Genomic DNA, 23646 nt, shown 5'->3' with positions numbered 1-23646 from the left:
AAAAGCATCAATTCTTCGGCACTCAGCTTTCTTCACAGTCCAACTCTCACATCCATACATGACCACTGGAAAAACCATAGCCTAGACTAGATGGACCTTTGTTGGCAAAGTAATGTCTCTGCTTTTTAATATGTTATCTAGGTTGGTCATAACTTTCCTTCCAAGGAGTAAGCATCTTTTAATTTCACGGCTGCAATCATCATCTGCAGCGATTTTGGAGCCCCAAAAAATAAAGTCTGACACTGTTTCCACATCTCATACTAGTATGTAATTATTATACTATACTATTGATACTATATTAACTAAATCCCAAAGTTTCAGCAGCTTAATAAAATTAATGTTCATTTCTTAACCACTCACGTTCAGTGCATGATATTTCTAGGCAGACAAATCTCCCAGGCTGCCCTCCTCTACCTGGTGATTCAGGCATCCAGGCTTTGTGGTCTAGCAAGGAGGTGATTCCTTGGGGTCCTTTCCTGGATCTTCTTCATTCAGCTAAAGATGGTGAAAGGGGGAGAGAGAATAATATCATGAAAGATATTTTAGGAGCCAGGCCTGGAAGTGGCTCCCATTACTTCTCCTAAAATCCATTAGCCATAATCTAGTCACGTGGCTCTCTTGATGGCAAGTGAACTAAATAATACCTGTGGACCCTGGAGGAAAAGGCAACTGTTCTATGACCACTCCAATGTGCCCAAGCCATACCATCCCTGAACTTCCAGCATTTATTACAGTGCAAGGCTATGGTTTTTCCACTGGTCATGCATGGATGTGAGAGTTGGACTGTGAAGAAAGCTGAGCACCAAAAAGTTGATGCTTTTGAACTGTGGTGTTGGAGAAGACTCTTGAGAGTCCCTTGGACTGCAAGGAGATCCAATCAGTCCATCCTAAAGGAGATCAGTCCTGGGTGTTCATTGGAAGGACTGATGCTGAAGCTGAAACTCCAATACTTTGGCCACATCATGCAAAGAGTTGACTCACTGGAAAAGACCCTGATGCTGGGAGGGATTGGGGGCAGGAGGAGAAGGGGACGACAGAGGATGAGATGGCTGGATGGCATCACCAACTCGATGGACATGAGTTTGAGTAAACTCTGGGAGTTGGTGATTGACAGGGAGGCCTGGCATGCTGCTATTCATGGGGTCGCAAAGAGTCGGACACGACTGAGCGACTGAACTGAACTGAGGCATAACATTCTAGGTTCTCAAAAAAAAAAAAAGTTTCTTAGCAAGTGTTAGGCAGTTAGAGTAGGGAGAAATGGGTATGAAATGGTGGGTAGAGGAAGTGACAGCTAGACGACCACAGACACCATGAACTGTAAAAAAAAATAGTTAAATAAAAACCACTGACCTGAATGAAGACTTCCAGTGGGACAACGTGCCCAACATGCTCCTTTCCCTGATAGGTCTTGAGTATACACCTTATTTGCATCCCTTTCCCTGACTGGTCTCAGGAATAATGCCTTATTTTCATAGGCCCCAGGGACCACTCAGGGGAGGGAACAAGGAATATAAAAGAGGGAAGCCAAAATGGAACAGGGCAACTCCTGTGCCCATTGGTCTGCCTTCTCCCCTGGAGAACATATTGCTTGCTGCTTGCCCAGTAAATCTTGCCTGCTTAAGTTGTACTGGTCTGTAGTTTCAATTCTTTGCTACAAGGTAAGAACCAAGCAAGAAGAACCAGCCTGACATAAGTAAATGACAGACTGTCTTCTCACTCTTAGGCAAGTCTTTTTTTTTTTTTTTTTTTTTTGGAACAGAGAGGGAAAGTTTATTGTAGGGTCAAGCAAGGAGAATGTATGGCTCAGACTCAAAACCCTAAATTCCCAGATGGCTTTTAGGGAAGAGTTTTTTTTTTTTTTTTTTTTTTTTTAAGGGAAGAGTTTTTAAAGCAGATTCTGAGATGAAGACTGGAAGCTGTGTGCCTTACTTCTACCACTAAGCAAGTCTTTATTACATAATATAACAGCAATAGAATGGAAGATGGAATTTGATTGATTGAATGACTAAAGGGTGCTGCCTCCAGCTTGGGAGAATGGAAGCTCCTAGAGGCAGTGGTGGGTATAAAAGCAGAGATGGCAAATGAACTGTCTTGAGGATGGGCTTCTGGAAGATATGTTCAGGGTTCTTGGGCAGACAGGTCTGGTTGAGGCTTCTTTGAGAGGCATCTGCTCTATCTCCCTTGCCATTTCAGGCAACAACTAGACTGCTTGATGAAGAACTTTCAAAATCTTTTCCTCAGTTATCTTTCTATTTACATTTTTCATTTCTAGGAGCTTACAGAGAAAAGTAAAGAGTCTTACATTCCATTTGTAATGTCATCATTTTTTTTTCCCCTGTGTGTTTCAGTTCCCTGGGAGAATCTTTAAAGGTTACATTTGGACTCAAGTAACTTTCTCATTTTTTAACTTAAACTATCCCCCCACCCCCCCAAAAAAAAAATCTTTTGATCTTAACCATTTAAATGGCACTCTTTAAACAAAACATAAATTCAGGGCTCAAATAGACTCACAAATGTCCCTTTAAAGAATAGTATTTACTATTAAGAGCTAGGGGCTTCCCTGGTGGCTCAGTGATAAAGAATCCACCTGCCAATGCAGGAGATGCAGGTTCAATCCCTCAGTCAGGAAGATTCCCTGGAGAAGGAAATGGCAACCCATTCCAGTATTCTTGCCTGGAGAATCCCATGGACAGAGGAGCCTGGCAGGCCACAGTCCATGGAGTCGCAAAAGAGTCAGACACAACTTAACAATTAAACAACAACAACAACATTAAATAATCAATCCAAAGTTCAGAATGTTATTAATAGAAGATGATGTGAGATGGGTCAAAAACACATCACACTCCTGGGGTAAGAGACAACCCATTTGAAACACTCCCATAAGAATAGGGTCCCATAGGAATACTTGTGTCCTGTCCACAGAAGTTGGATCAAAGAGTTCCATTTAGTCTGGTCCCTTGTTGAAAAAAATTATGACTTTAATCTGTTTGTTACCTGATGATGTAACATAATGAACATCCAATCAAAAAACCTCCATTAGATAGTTTGAAGAAGCAGAGAAAATTTGGTTATAAGACCCCAATTTTGTAGAAATACGGATTTTTAAAACTATGGGGTAAAGAAGTTTTCTCTCATATTTGCAAAGGACATTTGAGTTCAGTTAATCCTTCTACAAATCCTTAATCCATCCCTCACCACTTTCATACATGGGTTTCATCTTCAAAAGGCAGATCCTCATCTTTAACTACATCTTGACTGCCTTTTAAACTCAGCAGAAGTTTATGAAACAAAAAAGCAAGTGAACCAAACAATCTGCTTTCAGTTCACCAGCTGATCTCACATGACAAGCTGGGAGTAAATATCCTATGACACCACTGGTCTGCCTGCTGACCAGAAGCCAATATCTAAATAGTTGTTTGTACACATGTTTCTTCAGTAGATTTTAAGGCTGATTATGTGCAGGGTACTGAACTAGAATCCATGAAGATTGCTACAAGGCAGAAAAGACAGTTTATGAAGCTTATGATAAGAAAAAATACATAGATGCCTTTTGAGTTAAAATTCATAACTATTTCCCGGACATCTGCTAATGCCAAGGACTGTGTTGAACACTGAGGAGTAAAGATCCAGCTCCAGTTCAGTCACTCAGTCGTGTCTGACTCTTTGTGACCCCATGGGCCGCAGCACACAGGCTTCTCTTCCATCACCAACTCCTGGAGCTTACTCAAACTCATGTCCATCAAGTCCGTGATGCCATCCAACCATCTCTTCCTCTGTCGCCCCCTTCTCCCGCCTTCGATCTTTCCCAGCATCAGGGTCTTTTCAAATGAGTCAGCTCTTCACATCAGGTGGCCAAAGTATTGGAGTTTCAGCTTCAGCATCAGTCCTTCCAATGAATATTCAGGACTGGTTTCCTTTAGGATGGAGTGGTTAGATCTCCTTGTAGTTCAAGGGACTCTCAAGAGTCTTCTCCAACACCACAGTTCAAAAGCATCAATTCTTCTCCAACTCTCACATCCATACATGACTACTGGAAAAACCATAGCTTTGACTAGACGGACTTTTGTTGGCAATGTCTCTGCTTTTTAATATGTTGTCATAGCTTTTCTTCCAAGGAGGAAGTGTCTTTTAATTTCATGGCTGCAGTCACCATCTGCAGTGATTTTGGAGCCCAAGAAGATAATAAATGAGATTCAGATAGACTGACATCAATAATAATAATTATGTGAATAAATCTGGTGTGAATAAAAGCACAAAGGAGGTATATATATGATGATAATGGTAGTGGGAGTAATCAATAATAATAAAAACAATTAACACATTAAGTTACTGTGTGATTCTAGGAAACTTTCTAAAAGCCTTATCCTCACTTTAATTGTATAAGGGATAGCATTATTATTATTATTATTATCCCGATGATACAGTTAAGGGATTTGAAGCACAGAGAGATTAAGCAATGTGTCCAAGGTGACACAGCATTAAGTGGAAAAGAAATGAGCCAAACTCAGCATTTCCACTTCCAGAACAACATCATGGATGAGGGAACAATTACTTCTTCTTGGGATATGACTGGGAATGGAATCAGAGAGCTGTCCATGGGAGAGATAACTTGCTAATTTTGGAAGATGAGTATAGAAAGATGGAGAAGGAAGAAAATTTGTCTTCTCAGGGAAGGTAAACAATACCTATAAAGGCACAGAGGCATGAACGAGTATGTCAAAATCAGGGACTGGCTGTTTTTGTTGCCTGGGGCATGGAGATAGGATACATGCAAGGGACAACATAGGAAGATGGAGTGGAGGAGGTAGGCTGGGCTCCAAGCCTGTACCTGCTATGTTTAGGAGCACAGGCTTATCTTGCAGGTGATGGGAACCTATGCCTGTTATGAGGCCCAGGAAGGATCTCTATCAAAAGCTCTGGCCTCCTCTCCAAGCCAGGCCCTCCCTTTCTCAATTCTGCCCAGCTGCTGATAACATTAGTTTTAGTATTTAACTACCTCCTTTTCTCTGTAACATATGAATCAACATTTGCTCTTCAAGGCTTTGCTGGAAACAAATATATCAATAGCAAATATCTGCCCCCTTTTAAGCAAGCTGAGAGTTTTTAATTTAAATCAAAATTCATCAGGGTTTACAGTAACTGAAACAGTCACACACACACACACACACACACACACACACACACAGCAAAATAATGAAACTTTATAGAGCACTTTCCAGTTCAGTTCAGTCGCTCAGTCGTGTCTGACTCTTTGCGACCCCATGAATCGCAGCACGCCAGGCCTCCCTGTCCATCACCAACTCCTGGAGTTTACTCAAACTCATGTCCATCGAGTTGGTGATGCCATCCAGCCATCTCATCAATTCAGGACCTAAACAATTCAACAGAGCCCTCTTGAAAGGAACAGCATTCAATGTCTGTTGTTGTTGTTTGCTGCTAAGTCATGTCTGACTATTTTGGGACCCCATGAAACTATAGCCTGTCCATGGTTCTTCTGTCCATGGGATATATCAGTCAAGAATACTGGAGTGGGTTGCCATTTCCCTCTCCAGGGGATCTTCCAGACCCAGGGATCGAACCTGAATTTCCTATGTCTCCCGCATTGGCAGGTGGACTCTTTACTGCTGAACCATCAGGGAAGCCTGTTTAATGTCTGCTGTTTTTGTTGTCCATCCTCTCAGTCATGTCCAACTCTTTGCAACCCCATGGGCTGCAGCACCTCAGGCTCCCCTGTCCTTCACTGTCTCCTGGGACTTGCTCAGATTCATGTCCACTCAGTTAGTGATATTATCTAACCATCCTCAACTGCCCTCTTCTCTTTTGACCTTTAATCTTCCACAGAATCAGGGTCTTTTCCAATGAGTTGGCTCTTCACATCAGGTGACCGAAGTATTGGAGCTTCAGCTTCAGCCTCAGCTCTTCCCATGAATATTTAGGATTGATTTCCTTAAGGATTGATTGGTTTGCTCTCCTTAATATCTATAAGTACTTATAAAACAATCCCAAGCTGAGAAATTGAATAAAGATATGCCAGCCATAGTTAGTGACCAAACCCTACCTATACAGTCACAGTGCTTCTTTTTCTGTCATGATATCTTGCCTTTCTGGAGCCACGACCCCATCTCCAAAATCCAAGGCATGGAATTGCCCCTCTAGCCTCCTTTTGCGTGAACCTAAAGTGTCTGACCTTCAAATTATGGTTTCCTCAATCCTGGGAGATGCTGCTCCAATAGTCACCAGCATTTCCGCATCAGTAAACACAAGTCTGTGATACACTCGCTCTTCAGTCTCTAGCAAAAGAAAAAGGAGGGGGTGTCATGGTCCTGTGGTGAACAAAGAAATGGGGAAAGGGGGCAGTTTGCCTCAGGGCAGCAGCCTGCAAAGGCAGTAAGAGGGTGCTTTGCAGTAGAGAATTTTAAAAACAATAATAAAGCCAAGTGGTATCCTATGCTGGAAATTTCAAACAATGGCCATGATGAAACAGGGCTCTGGAACAGGGCAGACACTCCTGTCACACCCCCACTCCTTGGTATGACACTGGTGCTTTCAGCTGAAGGCTGGATTTCACGAAGAGTGTGGCTGCTGTCTTTGTCGCTTTGGCTGGCATCACTCATGGGTTTGGGCAGAGATTACCAGGGCATCCAGGAGGACATCCCTGCTCTCATCTCCAGCTGAGGCATCTTCATCTTAACCTCCGGAGGGAGAATCAGTGTTAGACCACCTACGCAGAGAGGGTGGAGTGCTATCCGGAGCAGTCACGGGGCAAAGGGCTCATGGACTTGTATCTGCAGGTCCAACTTGACTTACAAGGGATAGGTTGTCTATACCATTAGGGAGGATTTGAAACAAAGAACTGACATAATCACATTTGTGTCCCACAAAAATTATTCTGATGAATGATAGTGAAGGATAAACTAGCAAGAGTTGATCGTGTGTGTTAGTCACTCAGCTGCGTCCAACCCTAAGGACCCACCAGGCTCTTCTGTCCATGGGGATTCTCCCAGCAAGAATACTGGAGTGGGTACCCATTCCTTCTCCGGGGGATCTTCCCAACCCAGGGATCCAACCCAGGTCTCCTGCATTGCAGGAGGATTCTTTACCGTCTGAGCCACCTGGGAAGCCCAAATTGGGAGATGACAAAAAAAGATGAGACTGTTTGGGTGGATGGAGAAAAAAAACTTCACATGAATGCTTTTCATCTGTAACCCTATTAAAACTGTGAACCAGAGGGGCCAGTCTGTAAGAAGTGCCAGGTGGCAGTCAATCTGCAAAAAGGATTCTTGAAGTAATTCTGTTCTTTATTTGTGTAATAAATCCCAGACTTCTTTATCTTCACCACATTTTTTAAGTCATCACTCTCAAGAGCTTCTCACATGCAAATAGCTCCTAGAAAAATCCTCCTGTCCTTCCTCTTGTACTCTTGCTCCTCTTCCTGCCTTCCCTCTCTGTTTCACACAGTAGAATTTTAATGTGAAGAATAGTTCTCAGGAACAGAGGAGGAGATAAATGGTGCATTTGGCTGCCAATTACACATTCTCTTTGGCAGGGGAAAAATGTGAACTCTCACAAGTTAATAATTGTCCTTCAATCACATGTCCTGACTTGACTAAGTGCTCACTAAGCAGCAGAAACAAGTACTGTAGGAATTCTGAAGAGAAGATAATGCACGTATCAGTGTAACTTAAACAACTTAAGACATACTTATTTATGCTTTAATCAAAGCTCTTCTCCCCACCTCTACTCCCGCCAGTTAGAAACACTTTGTGTTCATAGTACATACATGGAATATAGTCACCTTACTTCTGCTGGTGTTGCTCAAAAATCAAATAATTCTTTAGTGCTTACGCTGGACAATAGTATAAACATTTTCCTTGTAGCTTCCTTGTAGCTTAGACAGTAAAGAAACCGCCTGCAATGCAGGAGATGCAGGTTCGATTCCTTCCATCGGGAAGATCCTCTGGAGAAGGGAATGGCAGTTCACTCCAGTATTCTTGCCTGGAGAAACCCATGAACAGAGGAGCCTGGTGGATTACAGCCCATGGGATCACAAAGACTTGGACACTACTAAGCGACTAAGCATGTGTGCATGCATAATATATTTATATATATAATTATATATATATGTTTATATATACTATATAGTATATCATATAAAATATATAATAAAATATTGTTTTAATTTATCATTTATTAAGACTAAATACAAAATATATTTATATAAATTTCACCATGCATCATTTTATTTATGACACAAATGGTAACTAGAATCATCACAAGAATCGAGGTCCTGAGTGAAGGTCACTGGACTAGAAAAGTGACAGCATTGGGAAAGCAACCTAGGTCTTCTTAAGGCATATTGTAAGCAATGTGGCCTTGGAACTTTACAATGTAGTTTCCTAGGTGTCAATTCATCTAGTCTTGATTCATACACTAGAAAAGCATTCATTAAGTTCCAACTATATGACATCAGCAACAGCAGAGGGCTTTCAGCGGACACTCTTCCATAAAGAGGACAGGATCCCTGATCAGGAAACTTGGTTTACAATGTTTATCCACTGTCATCCTTTTAAATATGGCTTTGGCCTCTGTCACAATGGTATTAATAATAATAATATCATTATCAATAATAGGAAGAGAGACTTTGCAGCCTTGCTCAAACTTTATAAAAGAATTCCTGGAAGAAACAGAAAAATGAGCAATGTCCCTACTGGCTACTCCTCAGAGGATTTACAGATAAGTAAGCCTACTGGGTCCAACAGCCAGATGCAGTTGGATCTACTATTGCCTATTCTTTTACTCAACACTTTGAAAAGCTTGGATAGTTTCAATAGGGAACAAAACAAGCTGCATTCAAAAGCTCACTTCAGAGCATGCCGAATAGAGACTGCTTTAAATATTTAGACCTGAGCCGGGACACAAAACTCACAAGATGTTTGTCAAATGCATCATCGTTTATCTGGGGTAAGCAGCAGCCAGCTGAGAATGGGGTGTCATTTTTCCATTAACTGGTCACACCACGTACACCTGACCTTTCTTAGCATTAATCATTCAAAAATAAACCCTCTTTGCCTAAAGAGCCAGATACAGTCAGCGCCTATTTGGAACCAAAGTTACTGTATCTCAACGCAACACATCCTTATCCTTACAGGGAAAAGTGTCCCTGTTGCCACTGGCTTCACCCAGCTGGCCGTGGGCCCCACACCGCTCAGCTGGTGATACCCAGGACGCACAAAATCTGGGCTCCAGCAAACAAGGACTTCAATAACTCACTGCCAAAAAAAAAAAGCAAATGCTGGGGTGGAGAATGGGGAAGATAAGGGGCAGGGAGAGTTGGGAAAAGAATAAATACTTTGATTCTAAGGAAGCTTCAGCCTGCAGGCATCAATCAATAATGGATTAACAGAGACAAAGGAGTAACACAGAGGCAGAAAGCTTATTCTGTAGCCAGAGGTGGAATAAGAGACAGCAGGATCTGCTGTTCAGGAAGACCCTGTAATGGATGCCCACTCCTTATGCACAGAATGCTTCCTGTACATGAACCCAAAAGCAAGAGGATGGGAAGAAAAAGGGAGAGAGCTTCCTGCATTGTGGGTCAGGGGAAGGATTTCAATGATATCGCCTTCAGGAAGATAGCTCTTATCTTAAACCTATAATTAGTTTGAGCTGTCCACAAGCATTTACGTGTGTCCTTGGGGGAGGTGTGAGTGTGCACCCAAATATGGATTTGTGTCCCTGAGTTATCCTCAGGCGGCTGGGGGTCCACAGGAAGAGCAAGCCCACAGCTTCATCTCACGCGAGTAGGGACATCCAAGCAGAACTGACTTGCCAAGACCTTTCCTCTCTCACACACATTTTCAAATTCAGAAAATGAACAGCTCCCAATCATTTTGCCCTGTGGGTGACCTGTGTAAGAGAATGTTATGAACTGCACATTTGCAGCCTTCAAAAAATTGTATGTTGAAGCCTTAAGCGTGGAAGTGAAAAAAGGTTGTGTCTGACCCTTTGCGACCCCATGGACTGTAGCCCACCAGGCTCATAGAATTCTCCCAGCAAGAATATTGGAGTGAGTAGCCATTCCCTTCTTCAGGGGATCTTCCTGACCCAGGGATTAAAGCTGGGTCTCCCACATTGCAGGTAGATGCTTTACTGTCCTAACCACCAGGGAAGCCCTAAACCCCAAAGGTATCAGGAGGTGAGGGTTTGGGAGCTAAAAAAGTTTAGGTAAGTTCCTAAGGGTGGAACCCCATGTTGGGATTAGTGTCCCTGTAAAAAGAGAGTCTAGAGCTTGTACTCTTTGCCTTGTAAAGACACAACAAAAAGATGGCAGCCTGCAAACCAGGAAGAAAGCTCTAAACAGAACTGGATCGGCCAGCAACTTGATCTTGGACTCCTCAGCCTCCAGAATGATGAGCAATAGATGTCTGAAGTTTGAGCCACATAGTCTGTGGTATTTTGTTGTAACAGCCTGAACTAAGCCAGAAGAGGACATAGGACAGAAGCTTGGAGCAAGCCAACTTCAGTGAGCAGGGGATGATTATTTGCTTCAAGCAGGAAGAGAATTTTATGGTAAAGCACTGAAGAGGGCTTTCTCTCTGCCAACGGGGGTGGGAGGGAACAGAAAACATGAGGCAAAGCCTGGGAAACACCATGAGGGGTTCTCTACAAAGGAATTAACCTTTTACCTTTCCCTTTAGGTGACGGAAGCAATGATTTTTAACATCTAGCTTTAAGAGTTCTTGTCATGTTCTCATTATGTCAAATGTTCAGCAAAATCTACTACATTATAAACTTCATGTTGATGGTATGAGAAATAAAAGGATGTGGCAATAAAGAGAAGAGCATCTTACCTTTAAGATGCACATGCTGGTGATGACAGAGTATTAAGGGAGAAAAGAGATCACTTCTAAGAAGTGAAGCAGAAAGCAGCTTAGACAGTGACCACAAAGAAGCATTTGAGTGTGAATCAACTCTGGAATAGACATTACTCCCAAATACACAGTAGAGAAGTGATGCAAGAGTTTAGGTAACAGGAGAATCCTTAATCATCAGATAGAGATGGGGCCATGACAGAGGTCTTGTGAAGTGAAATGGGGACACAGAGGAGGGAAACCTTATACATTTTGGGAGACAAAGGATGGTTAGGAAAACTTTCCTGCAGTTGTTGACACCTGAGCTGGGTTTTGAAGGATGAATAGGAGTTAGCCAGAAGAAAGTGGAGCAGATTATTCTATCGTTATAGATAACAAAAACAGGTAATTTTAGGTTGCTCATCTCACCTCCATCATCAATCATATTTTCTTGGGTAATTCTAGAACATTTATGCCCTGAAGGCCAAAGGACAAATTTACTACCTGGTGTGACATGGTAACTAAATTCTCCCACCATTTCTCTCTGTTTGAATAACTGCCAAAACATTACTAAACCTTTGTTTGCACATATTCATAAACTCCATCTCTCACGAACTTATCCTGCTATAGCCTCTGGATCATCTTCTCTTCTTACATCCCAGTTTATACCCCATACGATAGCCTTCCTCAGTCCCACTGGCAGGCCGGCCCAGGCTGGGCTGATGTTGCTGACTCCACCATCTAGCTCAGCTGCACGTCATCATGGACTGAGATGACTTAGGGAGCAGCTGAAGCGTTTTCAAATGCACATCCATCTCCAAGTCCAATCTGAACTGGCCACCTAAATCTTTTGTTATCTTTCAGTGTGGAACATGCTAGGAATGGCAATTATGAAATTTTTGAAAGATTCATTGGCACCATTAGAATGAAATTCATCTTCAGAACAAAGAAGGCTTGCTCGCTGGTGCATACAAATAAAACCTGCACAAAAGCCGGGAAAACTCCCATTTTCCTCCTAGGCAGAGTCTCCGTCCTCTAGAAATAAAAGTAATTCTGAAAGGCAGCATGCTTTGCAACTTTATTCTTCTACATTGGAAACAAACCAAGCACTGTGGAAGGAATATATGAGAGAAGCACTATACTGAGAATTTGTAGTGTTTGTCAAAATAACAAATGTTTACTCAACACCTACCACAGACTAGATGATTTCTTAAATTTAGACAGTAATTCAGTGAAAAGTATTACAGTCCCTGCTTTATGGAAAAAAAAAGTCAAATCTGGAGGAGTGAACTCATTTATCCAAGGAAACACAGTGGTGAGACAGTATCCATACTCTGGTGTGACTCCAAGCCTATGGTCTTTTCAAAACACAAATGGAACTTTTCCTTGAAAAGCAAGAAGAGGGATCCTGGGCATCCTTCACTCTGGGGTGAGAGTCCTGAGGCTCTGGTGTCAGAAGGAGGTGAGGCTGGGCTTGCTCTGAGGTCTCCTGCAAACGCCAATCTTGACTGACAAGTGAGGCTCTTTTGAGACGACTTTGATGCTGGAAAAATATTATGGACCTTGAGTGAGAGCAAGGGACAGATGCTCCCATGTTTAGAACAGAGGAGAGGTGCCTCTATTGACAGTGGGACCCTGTTGTTTTTCCCCACAAGCACGGGCAGAAACAGGCCTCAGGAAGGTGGCAGAATTGGCTAAGTTAATCACTCTCTACTGGGTACAGAGAAGTGAAGTGAAGTTGCTCAGTCGTGTCCGACTCTTTGCGACCCCGTGGACTATAGCCTGCCAGGCTCCTCCATCCATGGAATTTTCCAGGCAAGAATACTGGAGTGGGTTGCCATTTCCTTCTCCAGGGTATCTTCCTGACCCAGGGATCAAACCCAGGTCTCCTGCACTACAAGCAGACTCTTTACCATATGAGCCACTAAGGAAGGCCCACTAGGTAGAAGGGGTATTTATTCATAAGAACTCTTGGGATCAGACAGATTCAAGCCTCAGCTCCACAATTCATTAGCTTTGTGACCTTCAGGAAAGCGATTACCCTCTCTGAGTCCTAACAGGGTGGGTTACTATGGTGATTAAATGAAGTATCAGCCTTAGCAAGGTCCATGGTTCATGCAGGTACTTCAGGCCCCATGGACAGGAACCCCCACTTTGAAAGTAAGGACTCTCAGCAGGGCTGGGCTTGCCCTGTTTCATCATTCACCCCAGGTAGTAGAGTAAGTGTGAATTTAGGGATGCTGCATGGTTAAAAACATTCCCCATACACATATCAATCCACCCCATTTCCAAAAGATTAAGGGTTTCATATGATGGTGAGGTATTGCTAAAGCCCAAAGCCTAGCTCTGGGCAAAAAATTTAGAAGAGCAAATAGAAATCAGTTAATCTCTATTTTAGGATGGTGAATGCTGAAGCTCCAGCACTTTGGCCACCTGATGCGAAGAACTGACTCATTGGAAAGGACCCTGATGCTGGGAAAGACTGAAGGCAGGAGGAGAAGGGGATGGCAGAGGATGAGATGGTTGGATGGCATCACCAACATAATGGACCTGAGTTTGAGCAAGCTCCGGGAGTTGGTGATGGACAGAGAAGCCTGGTGTGCTGCAATCTACGGGGCTGCAAAGAGTTGGACATGACTGAGCGACTGAACTGAATCTCATTTTACTATGAAGCATAAATTAAAAATGATAAAAAATGTTAGGAGGTGCCCAAGTCATCTTAAGGATACTCCAATTCAGTGGTCAACTTTTAGAAGTAAGAACACAGCATTTTTGAGCAAGTCATTTGGGAGAAAAAACTGATTCTCCCTCTTAAGCAGTTCATAGCTTTTCTCTTTGTAGGGCTGAAAATGCCACATAAAGAGAGGGATGTGTCTTGTCTTAATAGTTAAAGGTATTTGAACATATGATACAAATAACCAGTGACTGGGAAAGGACAGTAAATCTCTCATATAAATGAGACGACACTTTCATATAATGGAATGGTTTCCAAGGATATCCTTCAGAGACTTAGTCTGAACGTTAGATAGAGCAGTCTGGACAGGTATGCTATCCTCTGGTTTTCTCCCACTGGAGAGTGCTGCTCCTCAACGTCTCAGCAAGGACACGGCTGATGGCCGTCTCCACCCTTTCACTCTCTTTCTCATGACCTTCTGCCTGCATGGTCAGCCCGACCCACTTCTCCAGGATGCAATGGTCCTGAAGACGAGGCACTTGAGCAGCTAAGATCCTTCACTGCTGGTCCAGTCCTGACGTCATGCCCCACATGAGGTGATGAGAAATCTGCTTCCTTGTTGTAGTTCTAACTTTTTATTTTGATAAAGTAATTTTATCAAGTAATTTTAGACTTGTAAAAATGGTACAGAAAAGTACCCTTCACCCAACTTGCCCTAGTGTTAACATCTTACATAACCAGAACAAAATTATAGAAGGATAAACCTACGAAATTAACATTGGCATAATGCTATTAACTGTAAACCAATATTTTGCAATTGCAAACCTAGAAGCCAGAATGCTGTGTCAAAAAGTAAGCACATTTATAGTTCTGTCAAGTGTAGCTAAATTCCGCTCCAGATGAGTTGTACCAGTTTGCATCCCCATCAGCAATGTATAATAGAAACTGTCTCCCCACAGATTCATCAACCAATTGATTAACATATTTAATCTCTGCAAACATGATAGGTAAGAAATGCTATCTTGAGATATTTTAATTTTTATTTCTCTACTTAAGATTATATTTGAACATTTTTTTCATATGGTTGAGGTCCACCTGCTTTGCTGTTGTTGTATCAAGGAAAAGCATGAAACTATCCATCCATTCCAGCTAGGTGTGAACAGAGGGTAAAGGTCTCAGATTTTCTGGTCTGAAGTTGGACTTTGGCAATCATTGTCTCTCTGCTGGCTCTGATCTCAGAGCCCTGGGGATGTCCTACTCTGCTAAAAGATACCACCAGGAGTTGTTCTGGGCTTCCCCAGTGGCTCAGCAATAAAGAATCTGCCTGCAATGCAGGAGACACAGGTTTGATCCCTGGGTTGGGAAGATCCCCTGCAGAAGGACATGGCAACCCACTCCAGTATTCTTGCCTGGAGAATCCCATGGGCAGAGGAGCCTGGTAGTCTACAGTCCATGGGGGTCTCAAAGAGTCAGACATGACTAAAGCCACTTGGCCCAGGCGTTGTTCTCTCTCTAGGAAACTGAACCAACATAAAGAGTATGGTTTTGGGGTCAGTTGAACCTGGAACCACTTTCAAGCTATGAGTTTTGGGGCAAATTATTCTACCTGTCTGGGTCTCAATTCCCTTATTTTTTAAAATAGGGATCAGTTCAGTTCAGTCACTCAGTGTCTGACTCTTTGCAACCCCGTGAATCGCAGTACACCAGGCCTCTCTGTCCATCACCAACTCCCGGAGTTTACTCAAACTCATGTTTATCAAGTCGGTGATGCCATCCAACCATGTCATCTTCTGTGGTCCCCTTCTCCTGCTGCCCCCAATCCCTCCCAGCATCAGGGTCTTTTCCAATGAGTCAACTCTTCGCATGAGGTAGCCACAGTATTGGAGTTTCAACTTCAGCATCAGTCCTTCCAATGAATACCCAGGACTGATCTCCTTTAGGATGGACTGTTTGGATCTCCTTGCAGTCCAAGGGACTCTCAAGAGTCTTCTTCAACACCATAGTTCAAAAGCATCAAATTTTCGGTGCTCAGCTTTCTTCACAGTCCAACTCTCGCATCCATGCATGACCACTGGAAAAACCATAGCCTTGACTAGACGACCTTTGTTGGCAAAGTAATGTCTCTGCTTTTTAATATGCTATCTAGGTTGGTCATAACTTTCCTTCCAAAGAGTAAGCATCTTTTAATTTCATGGCTGCAATCACCATCTGCAGTGATTCTGGAGCCCAGAAAAATAAAGTCTGACACTCTTTCCACTGTTTCCCCATCTATTTCCCATGAAATGATGGGACCAGATGCCATGACCTTAATTTTCTGAATGTTGAGCTTTAAGCCAACTTCTTCACTCTCCTCTTTCACTTTCATCAAGAGGCTTTTTAGTTCCTCTTCACTTTCTGCCATAAGGGTGGTGTCGTCTGCATATCTGAGGTTATTGATAGATGGATTTTATTTCATACAGTGGTCCCAAAGAGTAAATGAATCAAAGGGTATAAAACTTTCCCCAAAGTTTAACAAGTGAGCGACCCTTGGTAAATGTTAATTCTCCTGACATCTCTTCCCCTCCCACACAGGCCATGGAACCATGCTTCATTAACAGTTAGGCTCTTTGTGGTTGCTAAACAGAAGGAGAAATGGGAGAGGGATGGATTGGGAGCTTGGGATTAGCAGATGCAAATTCTTATATATACGACAGATGCACAACAGGGTCCTACTGTATTACACAGGGAACTATATTCAATATCCTGTGATAAATCAATGGAAAAGAATTTGGAAACGAATCCAAATATGTATAATTGAATCACTTTACTATACAGCAGAAATTAACACAACATTGTAAATCAACTATATTTCAATAAAATAAATTTTAAATAAGCAATAATACCCTTTGCCTTGAGACAAGGGAAAGAGATGAGGGCCAGTTGAAGTGGCTTGAAGCTAAACATCACGTCTTTGACCATGGAGCAGGAAAACAAATTGGCTCCTAGTAACTAGAATTTAGGAACTGTGTAATCAAATCAAGAAGATAATTAAAGTGAGTAGAGAACATACTAAGCAAATACAAATACAGGATGCCCAGTTAAATTTAAATTTTACATTGTAGGTGTGCATGATATTTATGTAGGATGGTTTCCTAAATTTAGAAACCTCACGACATTATTTTAAGCATATTCCCAAAGTATGATTATTTGGTGAGACTAGCACTGCCAGGTAAAATACAGGATACTCAAACTTGAATTTCAGGTAAACAATGAAATTTTTTGGCATGAGTCTTTCCCATTAAACTTATGGGACATTAGTCTAAAACTTAGACATTAGACTTAGACATTGTATGGGACCTACTCATACTAAAATTATTTGGCCTGAAATTCAAGTGTTACATGGGACATACTCATACTAATAGAAATATTCATTATCTGAAATTCAGACTTAACTGGGCATCCTGTATTTTATCTGGCAACCTTAGTAGGAGATCTTCCAACTCACTGAAAGCCACCTGCCTACTGCCCTTCATGAAAAGTAGGTGTCCGTCCATCATCCACTCTGTGCAGATCACCAGATAAGTTGGTGCACAAGGATGACAGAAAAGTAAATGAAATAGGCAATGAAACCTAATACAAAGAAACTTCCATGGATGAAATTGCTGCCAGTCATATCACTTAGGATACTATGATTGCAAATGACAAAAGCCTAACTATTAAACTGATGTACACAAAAGATAGACTGTAGTCCCAGGTAGGTGTAAGGGATAGAATTGACTGAGGGGTGTCAAGAGAAAGAGGTTCAAGGATGTTGTGAAGGCATCTCTTTTTTCTCCATCCCTTAGCTTTGTGTTTCTGTTCTGACTTCATTCTCAGGCAATTTCCCCATGTGCTGGCAAGGATGGGGATCAACAGCTTCAGTTCACATCATCCTTATAAAAATTGATTCTATGAAAGGGAGACGCTCCACCTCTTGACTATTTGTACCTGAAGGGTCTGGGGCATTGCCCACTCCTGTGGCCAAAAAGTGGAAACATTAGCACCATCAGAGGACACAGAAATGGGTTTCTGCTGTAGAAAGATGATCTTTGCCACCAAAGGAATTGGGGAGAAGGGAAGGTGCAAAAACTGTAGCGCTCAATAAAAGTTTGTTAATGTAGGCTTTAAAAAAGTATTCACAACCTAAAAAAAGGGAGGGGGGTGGAAGAGAAGGAAAAAAAAAATATTCACAACCTAAAAGATGAGAAGTATGTTTTATACAGCAGGAATTTTTAGGATTTCAAGCCTGGGAGGCAGCATCACAAGCAACCCTGAAAGAATTGCTTTGAGGAGGTGAGGGAGAGAAGCCAGGTTACATAGAAGTTTTGCAACAAAGGCAGGTAGTCTGAATGTGGAAATTCTATTGTAGATTAAAGAAACCCAGATACCCAAGTTAAGGAGTTTAATGTTTGGTTTTATTTTTTTTTTTTTAATCTATGGAAAGATGCAGTCTGGGCTCACTGAAAACATTCCTCTGATATCTACCTCAGCTATCTGGGGCCAGTATCCTGCATTTTTCACATCCTGAGTTTCCTCAAGGCTCATCAGCTCACCTTCAGTAATGGCTGCTATTGCTGATGACTGTGACTTCCTTCGTTTACTGATATGGCAGGAAATATCTCAATTCTCATTCATCAGGAAAATCTCCAATAACAAGAGATTCCTGTTGGAGGAATCAACGCAGGGGTATGACAGGTGACTGACTAGTTTCTTATAATAGTCTAAAGAAACTAGTTAGTACTAGTATGAAGCTAGGAAGAATAATGAAATGAAACCTTACCACCATTTATCAATCTACCTAATTTAGGGATGAAATCCACATGGGGAAAAAAAGCCGTAAATTAATAGATCTCAGGGCTTCCCCAGTAGATCAGCGGTAAAGAATTCGCCTGCAATGCTGGAGCTGCAGGAGATGCAGTTTCGATCCCTGGGTCAGGAAGATCACTGGAGGAGGACATGGCAACCCACTCCAGTATTCTTGCCTGGAGAATCCCATGGACAGAGGAGCCTAGTGAGTTACAGGCCATAGAGTCAGACATGACTGAAGCAATGTAGCACAGATGCACACAATAGATCACAGGGTTCCACCAAAGACATTAACAGGAGCTGGAAACATATTAGTGTCATACAGACGAAGCGGGTGATGCCAGATTTAAAACACCAGGTGAGAAAGCATTCACATTCCTGACTAAATGCCTCCATGGGTTGGCCTCACTCCCACAGACACACAGGCTTATAATGTCAGCTTTTCTAAAGTTGCCTTCTTCTAATCTCATAGTTGACTCCTAGAGAGATTTTTCTGAATGGAACAATTTGATCAGTATTAAATCTCACAAGCTTGAAATTACTTGCTTTAGTGGAAACAATATTTCTGGTGACCAGTCAGCCCTGAAATTAAACAGTTTAAAATGATGGTTAGAAATAGAGGCCAGGAAGCTAGTAAAAGGATTGTCTTAGATCTCAAAGGAAATATTAATTGGAATTCATGGTAGGACCCAGATAAATTAATACTAAAGTGTGATCCACAGATACCTCATTCAAAGGAGCAAAAAAATGCCTGTGGCTCTTCTGATGGGAGCATCGCACAGAGAGAGGAAGTGTGTTGCAGGTGACAGCAGGTAAGAATGCAGCAAAATGCAGAAACTCTCGGGTTCATCACTGATCTGCATCGTAAATCCTTCCTAATCTTCCATGGCATTTCTGCCAATTAGAACTATTTTCCTTTAATGGCATTTGACATATGTGCTCTCAAATACCAGGCCAACAGTAAGGAAATGTTCCTCAAGCCAACTCCTTATAAAAATATAACATAGGAAATACTATATTTTATAATTTAAAAAATTACTGTCCTTATGTATTAAGTACACAAGTGTATATTAGTGTAATATAGGAAAATATTAGTGTAATATTGGAAATGGAAATATTGGAGATGGTTTGATGATGTCACCGACTCGATGGCCGTGAGTTTGACAAGCTCTGGGAGTTGGTGATGGATAGGGAAGCCTGGCATGCTGCAGTCCATGGGGTCACAGAGTCAGACACGACTGAGTGACTGAACTGAACTAAATATTGGAAAAACTGGGTGAAATCACATTTCCAGTGACTTCAGGAAAGCATTACTCAAGGAAATTTTTTTCCATTTTAAAGCTTTAATTCCTGTATAAAGAACATAATTACCTTCCTCTTATTGGTGTTTTTCGAGAGATCCCATTTTACTTTTCCTGGGTCTAGAGGAAGATGAAAAGTTAGATATGAAATTATAAAGTAACTTCTTTCTAAATCTAAGAGTAAAATGGGGACAAAGTGGTGGGGAAGCACAGCCAAACTCAAACTAAGGAAGTACTGACCAAAGACCAAAGACAGGCAGCTTTAATATCAACATTTAACTTTAATAAAGCCTGGGGAGCCCTCTACAACCAAGCCTCTGGATGGTGTCACATGCAAAGGAAACATAAATTGGATCTTAAGAGCACTTAAAAATGTAGGTTTAAAAAAGGGGGCACCAAAGCAGGGGTTTTTACACATCTCAGCTCCCAAATAGCCTCCCAGAAAGACCTTCAGGCGCTGACTCCTCTCCCCCGTCACATGTACGCAGGTCCTACAGGCTCTCATTTCCTGTCCCTTTTTCCTTCTCATCCAAGTGGCATGTCACCCTGGCATGGGTCCATGCTCATTCCTGGGCCTGCAGTTCCCAACAATTGGTCAAGTTCTCCCCACGTGATGGCACCGATGGACACCGGGACTTTCAGTCCTTGCAAAGTCATCCTTGCAACTAACGATTCCATAAAGGGCGGGATCTGCCTCTCCGCCACCTGTAGTGCACCGTCTTTTGCTCAGACTGTTTTCCTTGGGCAACACCCTAGGGAGCATCTTCCTCTCACACAACGATGTTCCTGTTCCATCCCCTCCAGAAGCAAATGATGGAAAAGAGATCAGGAAGCAAAACTTGCCAAAACAATTTATAAAGAAACTCCTAAAAATATGTGATAGTTGAGGGACAAGGATTAAGTAGCCCAACTGAAACAATACGGAATGTTCTTGTAGAACAAACACTCCTTTAGGCCACCTGAATGCAGAATGGCTGGGCAGAAAGTAGAAAAAGCTGCCACGTCATTGCTTTCCATATGAAAGACAAGGGTGGGCTCAGGAGACAAGACTTTATACAAAGAAGGACAAGGTTTGTTCATGCATGATCTTAGCAGCATTATTCTTATAGCCAAAAGGTGGAAGCAACCTAAGTGTTCATCAAAAAATGAAAGAATAAACAAAATGTGGTGTATATATGATAGTGAAATATTATTCAGTCTTAGAAAGGAAAGAAATCCTGATACATACTATGATATACATGAACCCTGAAAATATGTTAAATGAAATAAGCCAATCACAAAAACAAAAGGTCTGTACAATTACTATATGAAGTACATAGAGTGATCACATTCATAGAAACAGAAAGTAGAATGATGGTTGCCATGGGCTGGGGGAGGGGGCAATGGATAGATATTGTCTAAGGCAGTGGTCCCCCAGCTTTTTGGCCCCAGAGACCAGTTTCACGGAAGACAGTTTTTCACTGGACCAGGATTGGGGATGATGGTTTGGGGATGATTCAAGCACATTACATTTATGGCATACTTTATTTCTATTATTATTGCACTAACTCCACCTCATATCATAAGGCATTAGAGTCTGGAGTTTGGGGACCCCTGGGCTAAGAGGTACAGAGTTTCAATTTTGCAAAATGAAAAGAGTTCTGGAGATGGATTGCACCACAATGTGAAAACTACTGAACACTCCTGATGTGCACTTAGAAATGGTAAGATGGTAAATTTGATGTTGTGTGTATTTTACCACAATTCAACTTTTAAAACTTTCCTTAAAATTAAATTGGGGTTGGGGAAATCAAAAGAATATGCATGCTGTGTGCTAAATCACTTCAGTCATGTTCAACTCTTTGCAACCCTGTGGACTGTAGCCCACCAGGCTCCTCTGTCCATGGGGATTCTCCAGGCAAGAATACTGAAATGGGCTACCATGCCCTCCTCCAGGGGATCTTCCCAACCCAGGGATCGAACCTGTGTCTTTTACATCTCCTGCATTGACAGGAGGGTTCTTTACCCCTAGTGCTGCCTGGGAAGCCCAAAAGATGATGGTATGATGAATATGTAGTGGCTGCACAGAAGGTGGAGGTAGACAGACACAGGATGAGGCTGTTGTAAAAGTGCAGGGGAGTAGCAGCCAAGAAACAGTCCCCAAGGTGTCAGAGGGAGGGCTCAGCCCTGGGCTGCCTTCCCACATGCCTGCCCAGCCATGAGAACAAGCCTCTGCTCCTCAAGGGGCTGGTATGTCTGAACCCCGGGTCACGCACACTGGCCCTGCTGACCCCAGAGCAACAGCAAAACATCAACACAGCCCCTACCTGTGAACCATCACCCTGCCTGGAGAGCCAGGCAGCACGTGACTGTGACCCAGTCTCAGGCAAGGGACCATATGCTGTGGCTCCTTAATTCTCTTGGGATTGCGCTCTAACCAATCACATGACCAGAGAAAGGTCCTTCCGCCTGGACAGTTTCCAAAGAAAAAGAGTAAAATAAAAAAAAAAGAAAAGAAAACCATTCCAAACAATAAGCCATGCCAGACCCCATGTGACCTCTGCACCTAACGGAGGGCTGCTTACCTGAGGGCAGGTATACGCAGGAACTTCACTCTAAGGCCACTGCAAGTCTGGGCTGTGAGTCGGTCTAATAAATGGGACCTTGATATGAATAAGTCTCTGCTCTACAGCTGAAAACTGTCAGCAAATTCTCTTTGTTCCTAAATTTCACTTGCCTGTTGCAAAAATGTAGAGTCGGGTTGCTGCACATCCCATTTCTAAGTCCTCACTTCCCTGTTTTCCATCTTTTCTTACTGTCCTCACTCTCATTCAGCCCATTCACCACACGGCTGCCGAAGAAAGCTTTCTAGAGTACAAACTTCCCATTTTCCCCTCCTTAATGCTGCCTCAAAGATTCCCCACCGGGCACGGGATCAGATCCAAGCTCTTCATGACTTGGCTCTGCTCCCTGCGTTTGCCTGCAATTCCCATCTCAACCCGGAACTCTCCCTTTGCTCCAGGATCACCTCTGACCAGTTTTCTCAGCCTCGAACACTCTCCCATCTTCATCAATACCCAGTCATCCAGTCTAAAATCACTCATCCATGCATTTAGCCTAACGGCAGCCTGTAGAACCAAGCTGGGTCAGGTTCCTCCAACTGACCCCATACTTTCTAACACCTATCACGCCTGAGATTTATCCAAAGACTTGAACACAAGGTGGAAAAAATTATCTTTGCCATCAACAAAAGTTCTGATTATTTTGAACAAACAAGAATCAGTTGAGCAATTTTGATTCTGTCAAATGCTTTCAGTTGAGATGGTAAAAGAGCTAGAAAAAAAAATTTTTTTTAAAGAACCACATGATTATTCTGAGACCAAAACCCCAGCAGCTGGAGTCAGTCGACAAGGTCCCCAGGGAGGTGTCCTTGGCAACCCCGCAGCTGCCCTTGTCGTGTCTCCCATGGCGTGGTATTCTGTTCTTCCTATGGGCCAGTGAGTCTCCCTCGTGTTTTCAAATGAATCCCACCTTTTGCTTAAGTAATCTAGAAACTGTTGTTTTTGTTTGTTTGTAATCAAAAGAGTCTTCATGGACACAGGGAGCTTCTAATTTAAGTCCGCTTCAGCTATTGAGTCTAAGGAGGAGAGAGAACTGGGAAACAAGAAAGAAACAACCTCTCCTCCCAAGAATGTCCCAGTTCTTGAGAAGTTACATAATATCCTGTGATATCATTCTATGAGCCTCAATGTCCCCATCAGGAAAATGCGAAATGATTTACAATTTTCCAATGGTAAATTCTGACAGCCTAGGAATTTTTGAGAGTCCAGAATGAGCCAATACAAATGTTTGTTTAAAGTCCCTTGTACTGACCACTCTACCAGGAGCCTGCGACACTGGCATAGCTTAGTGCCAACCCCTGGATCCTGCCAGAAACATAGTGCAGTGAAGGAGCCCAGACACGCTCCTTTGTTTATTTGTAAACCAGAATGTCTGGGCTTTCTGGAGAAATGCCTCTGCC

General features: G+C 42.5%; 1 long non-coding RNA gene across 1 annotated transcript; it reads right to left on the bottom strand.

Moving 5' to 3' along the window:
- Positions 1-363: 363 nt before the first annotated feature.
- Positions 364-22679, bottom strand: LOC122703786. The gene is made up of 3 exons (XR_006343607.1): positions 22211-22679; positions 6188-6290; positions 364-495 (listed from the first exon to the last, which is right to left on the bottom strand). It is a non-coding gene; the product is annotated as an uncharacterized LOC122703786 (long non-coding RNA).
- Between the last annotated feature and the right edge of the window lie 967 nt (positions 22680-23646).

The sequence above is a fragment of the Cervus elaphus genome, chromosome 11, assembly GCF_910594005.1.
Source record: "Cervus elaphus chromosome 11, mCerEla1.1, whole genome shotgun sequence".
Classification (NCBI taxonomy): domain Eukaryota; kingdom Metazoa; phylum Chordata; class Mammalia; order Artiodactyla; family Cervidae; genus Cervus; species Cervus elaphus.
Note: the sequence above shows the minus strand (reverse complement) of the source record. Positions and strands in the feature narration are given on the sequence as shown.